This window comes from Aegilops tauschii, chromosome 3, assembly GCF_002575655.3.
Source record: "Aegilops tauschii subsp. strangulata cultivar AL8/78 chromosome 3, Aet v6.0, whole genome shotgun sequence".
In the NCBI taxonomy this organism is placed as follows: Eukaryota; Viridiplantae; Streptophyta; class Magnoliopsida; order Poales; family Poaceae; genus Aegilops; species Aegilops tauschii.
Window position 1 is genome coordinate 282045480 of NC_053037.3, and position 6431 is coordinate 282051910.

Sequence of the window (6431 nt, forward strand, 5' to 3'; positions counted from 1 at the left end):
TCCTCAGACTGAGTTATGGAGCAACTACCTGCAGTAGTGTCCCATTGTCAAAAGCCATCTTGGAACTATACTAAGTTCATGAATGAACTATATGATTCAACATCTTCTTTGTCGCTTCTAAAGCGTCAACATACATAGCCCTTGTTATAGAATTCGCGACAGTAACTAGTTTGAACGAATTCCAACTAACTGTGCCACCACATTGTGTGTTACACAAAACCCTTAATTTAAATCGAAAATCGCATGGAGAAAAGATGAAGACTGTATCGATGTAACATTTTACAACGAACTCTTCATGATCTCTGCTTGCGAGAAAACCATGTCATCAGTACTTACTCTAGTACTCTGTGACATCTTTCACTGTTGTCCCATGATCAGTAATTTGATCACTTTGGTATCCATACTCACAACACCTTGGGAGTATCGGACATATCTGGTTATTTTACATACCATGGACTACATGATTAATCCAAACACAAAAGTGTGTGGAATCTGCATCATGTATTTTACTCATCAGTGTTTTGGGACACCGAGTCTTGCAAAAACTCTTTCCATGTGACTTTGGCAAGAATCACTCCTTGGCGTTTTAAATGCTAAAAGGTTTTTACCATCTTGTCAATATGTATTCATTGCTTAGCCCCATTAGGTAAATCTATCTCCATAGATCATCATGCCTAATATTGAGGCTATTTAGCCTAAGCACTTCGTCGAAAAACTATTTTCAAATGAAGTCCTAATTTGTGTCAAGAAATTTATTTCCAATTACCAATGTGCCAAGCACATAAGGTTTTTAGAAATATTATTACGCTCCCACTTACTTTCTTGAATTACAAGCATCTTCGTTACCCATTGATGAAGTCAAAACCCCTTTGACCATTTCATCAAAACACGAAGATTCCAACTCCATTTTGCTCTCTTCTGTCCATTGCTGGAACTCTGAAGTTTGCATACCTACTAGCATCCTCTGGATCGACAAATTACTTTGGACTGTATCATATACAAGTCCTAGCTTTCATTTCCATCAGATGGAAATCCTTTTATCATCCATGTTTCATATCTCATGATTGAAATATGTATTAATTGCTAGTTCAACCCGAACCGACTTTAAGCATCGCTACGATGAAAACAACCTCATCGTAGTCAACTCTTGAACTTGTTATTTCAACAAGTCGAGCTTTATGGATAAAACATTTTATCCGTATCAGTTTTAAGTTCCATAAATATTCTTTAGACTCTAAGTCTTCCGAAAGGTGTATCAAGGTTTTAATCTTGGATCACTTATATGGAAACTAACTCGGGTTGTATTGGCATTTAGCCAATTCCGGAGTCAGGGCCCATCAACGCTTCCTTGTGTATCGTAGGTATAATGTTGTCTAACAACAATATCTCGTTTGCGCACCTGAGAGGTTTGCACGAGCCTTGCCTACGTGGTTCAGCTGCAAGTTCGACCGAAGTTCATACATTTTATTGTAGAGACTTCCGTATCAGTCGCGGTAGGAAACTCTGGAATTACTTCCAAGGTCTCTTTCCTTTGATCTGATGACGTAGATACTGTTTATCTCGTCGAGTTGCACTATTCTCCCACTCACCTTTTTGAAAGAACCATTCTCTTTAAAAGCACACCGTTTCGCGGCAAAACTATTTGCCTCGGTATAGTGAGGGAGGAATACCCAACATTTTGGTATAACCTACAAAGTAGCACTTGTCTGATTTGGAATAGGTTTGTAACCTTTTACACAAGCCCCATATTCCAAATGTTTAAGAAAAGATATAACATGGTTGGGCGTACCATACCATGGCTTCATTTCAACAGACCCGATGTAGCTCTTTTCAGTGTAAAAGCCGCAGTCTCTAAAGCATCACTTTAAAAGGATAAAGGCAAATTTATTTATGTCATCTTTGACCTTACCATGTCATAAATGGTTTGATTACATCTCCACGGACCTTCCACTTGCAGTGGTGTTCCGGGAGGTGCAAGTTATGAAACCCCTTTCACAACTCATCAGACATTCGCTAAACATGTAACTCAAATATTCCTTTGTGCAATCAAATTGCAGAAGCATAATTTTCTTGTTACAATAACTTCTACTTTATTTTTGAGAACCTTTTGAATGATTTCAAAAGATCCAGACTTACGTCTCATCAAGTAAATATCCACATATCTACTTGAGTCATTTCTGCAGATAAATAAATCCACCACTAACAACACTTATCGAACTACACACATCAAATGTATGATCACTAATAAGTTTGTTGTTCGTTCCTTATGGCCTGTGAACGGTATTTTAGTCACTTCACTTTTCGGAGGAAAGTTGCAAGTGTCAGATGATTCAAAATCAAAAAGACTTCAAAATCCATCATAATGGAATTTTCCATGCGGGTTTCTCAAATGTGACCAAATGTAGTGCCACACTTGTGTGGTATTCTTTTAGTCTTGCGACATTTAGCGTCAGTGTTATGGATGTATCATATTACCCTCAATATTCATAACATACGTCCCATCGATGATGGAAGTATGGCCCTTATGTTATTCATAATACTTAACAACAATTGTTGTTTTTATGAACAACTCTTTTGCAACAAACATTGTGCAATGGGCTAGAGTGTATGAAACTCTAAAATGAATTATGAAAGTAAACCCAGAGGTATTGTATTATTATCAATATTCATAACATACATCTCATTCATAATGAAAGTATGGCCCTTGTGTTATTCATAACATCGAACATAAAAAGTTCTCTTATGAACAACCTTCTTGCAAGATATCTTATGCAATGGGATAGAGTTTGTAAAACTCTAAATGAATTATGAAAATAAATACAGATGGCAATACACCGATGGAAGGTATAGTAACATTTACTATGTTCCCTGTGTATACCTTAACCTCATTTCTGGCTAGTCTTTTTAGGCCACAGTAGCTCTTACAGTGATTCGCAATTGAATGCAATCGAGCGGGTATCTTTGTGATTAACTCACAATACCCAAGAATTAGTGATTAACATGTTTAACCAGAATTCCCAAGAACTATATCTTTGACCAGCCTACTATACAACAAAAACTTGTATGACATTCATACATGAGCTGGATATTCCAGTCATCTTTCTTTCTGCCTTTTTACTTCTAACAGTTTAACTTTTAGTATTTCTCCTACTCGCAAAAGAAGCACCCAACTTAAGAGTGGCGTTAGCCCCGGACTACCTAGGCGTGTAAGTCATACTAACACCCTTTGGACACTTCCTTTCTCTTTAAGTTGTTGTTTTATTCACCTTTCATTATATGATAGGCGTTCTTCTGGATCCCTTTCCCAACAGTCAAATGCATAGTAAACACTTTTACTAATACTTGCAAACAAACATTGCTTTGTTTGTATCTGAAAATAATTTTCAGTTCCATGAATATCATATAACTATCCCAACTTTCGAAGTTTGGGTTTCATGGAAGCAAACATATTCCACTTGACTGTAACAGAATACTAGCTTTTGGATCGAAGGACGAGAGTCACATGATCCATAGCATTAGCGGGAGGATACGGAAAGCATGCGATAGGACAATGTCCTTCTCGGCACTTTTGAGGACAATCCTCATATTACGTTACCAATCGTAAAGTTTTAACCAGATATTTAACAGCTATTCAATTTTAATAGGGAAGGTGGAAATGCGAGCCATTATTCTACAACTATTTTGCAAGAAACACTTAGACACTGTTCATAATTAATTGCACTGAGAATTAAACATGTTAATTCAACAGTGCGCTCCCACTCAAATCAATATCTCTCACAATTAATTTTGAGTGATACAAGATCCAGACTTCAATTCATCGCCATAGAATCATCATCTCATAACGGGAATTTTAATCGGTAGGCCAACTTGCCGATCACATCTCTATGTGACTCTTGCTCATCTTTCGATGCGTGTGTTCCGAGCTCAGGACGATCCTGCCATGAACGTCAAGACAACCAAGTGATCTTGCTGCGAGGTCTGACCTCACCCGCCTCACACTTCTCTAATCGTTCGTACCCATGCATCCATGGCGCACCCCGAAAAGATAGGAGCCGTGACGGTGCTACACTTGGGAGAACACTAACTACTTGATATTTTAAGTGAGAGATCACCCTAATAAAAGCGACTACCGCGCAATCAAGAAGGGTGCATCATAAGGGATAAACATCTCAGGCAATTCATAATAGCATGATATGGTATAGCCCTTTCTGACGGAGAAGTATTTCATTTCTTCGTCTTCGGCATTCGCGTCGGTGGTCACCTTCACGAAGATTGCCACCACCTTGTCGATGCACCAGATAATATTGCTATCTCTATAGCTAATAAAATAATGCATTACAGCAAGGTTGACACGCAGGTCATTAAAATGCAATCATATGGCTCCAGCCATCATGCCGAATCATGACACGTAGGTCATGTTAATCAAATTACATCATATAGTCATCTCATACATAATCGAATTAGTATGAGCACTGCTATACCACATCACATGCACATCCTGCAAAACCAAGTTAGACGCCTCTAATAGGTTTATGCAAAAATTTATTTTACGTGGCTTCTAAGGTTTTGACTTAAACCGCAGCTACCAACGTTTTATCATCAAGTATGATTATTCAGGTTGCTAGATTAACATCTCGGGGTGTATGAAACACGGGATAATTAAATCTCGAGCCCCATACTAAACTTCGTCATACGCATGACCCCCGTGCAGATCATATCTGCAATGCCCTTTCATCTGCGAATTTCATCTTTCTTTTGACTACGGCAGAACCCAAAGAACTGATAGCACTTCCATGATCAATCAGGATCACGGATTGCCAGAACTTTGTCAAATTCCACCATGCTGTCTCGAGATTGAGCAAACGCAAATTCTAGGGAAGCAACGAGAACCTCGGGTAACAGATTTCATCTGTCACCCGCATAAATAATTTTCAGCAATAGATCTCATCTACTACCTAATTATATTATGCAATACCCATACATCTCCATGTATTCTAGATCGAAACCTGCATCTACGCATAGCACGGATCTTGATGCCACTGTAGGGGAACGCAGCAGAAAACAAAAAAATTCCGACCTACGCACCAGCCTAGGACTACTATGGAGACTGCATACATGGTTTGATCTTTTTTCGTTACCGACTCGTAGCGCAGCGGGAAGTAGAGTCGATGACGATCGGCGGTGCAGATCCCCGCAGCTAGGATTTACAACCTCCCAACCGCGAGGATGTGTACCCTCATCTGCTCCTCAGACAGCCCTCCGGGAGGCGGTCGAACAGCCCCCCCGGACGGTGTCGCGGACAGCCCTTCGGGAGGACCTTCGAAACTCGAACGGTCACTCGGACAGCCCTTCGGGAGGACCTTCGAAACTCGGACGGTCACACGGACAGCCCTTCGGGAGGCACTCACGAACTAAGACCGAAACTACAATCTCTCTACAGAGTTGCACACATACGGTGTCATCTATCCAGCAGGGCTTCGCCGTCCAGAACTAGTTCCTGCCGGAACCCAGACAGCCTTACGGCTCTACGAAACTCTTTTCGTGGGAGGGAGAGAAGAAGCCAGATAATGCATGGCATGTGTATGAGAGCAAGGGATGGATGTGGAGGGCTGCCCCTCCACCTCTATTTATAGGAAATCCCAAGGGGGTAGGGTAGTTTCACAAAAAACCCAAAATGCACATGAATGAAGTCCTTCCACAAGGACCTAGGAGTGAAACCAAGGAACAAGAGGGTCCCCAAGGGGGGAGACCTCATGTGGCCGGCCACACCCCCATGAGGGGCCCAAAAAATGGCTCCTATCCATCCATGTCATCCCCAAGATCTTTTGGAGCAAAGCCCCAAAAGGTGGCTTTCCATAAAGCAACCATAAAGCTGATTTTCACTATTCACGACGACATTTTTCAGCGTCTGATCGAACTGAAAATATTTATGTGGGCTAAGAACATTTCCAGTACCCACTAAAATGATTTTCAACGCGTTCCGAAACAATTCCGGTTTTAGTGATTTTCATCTGCGAAACGCATCTGAAGTGGCTCCGGCAGCTCCGGAACATTTCCGGTTTTTATCTCAGAAAATTCCAAAAAGCTTCCAGAATGATTCTGGCATCCTCCAAGAATTATCAGGCATGTGGCGAAACCAATTTGACTTAATGGTGTATCCCGAAACAACTTTTCGGTATCATCGAAACTTATCCGATGACCTCTCTCTGCGGTACGATTCCGCTGTCCGAAACTTTTCGGTGTCCGAAACTTTTTCGGTGATTTTCTCTCAGACTCCCTGTCTAGTATTCAGCAGATAGATGACCCTTAAGCGTGTGACCCTATAGGTTCGGTGAAGTATAGACATGACCCGGAACCCCTTCCGATCAATGATCAACATCGGAGCCGTGGACACCCATATTGACCCCTATACCCACACGAATAAATATTCG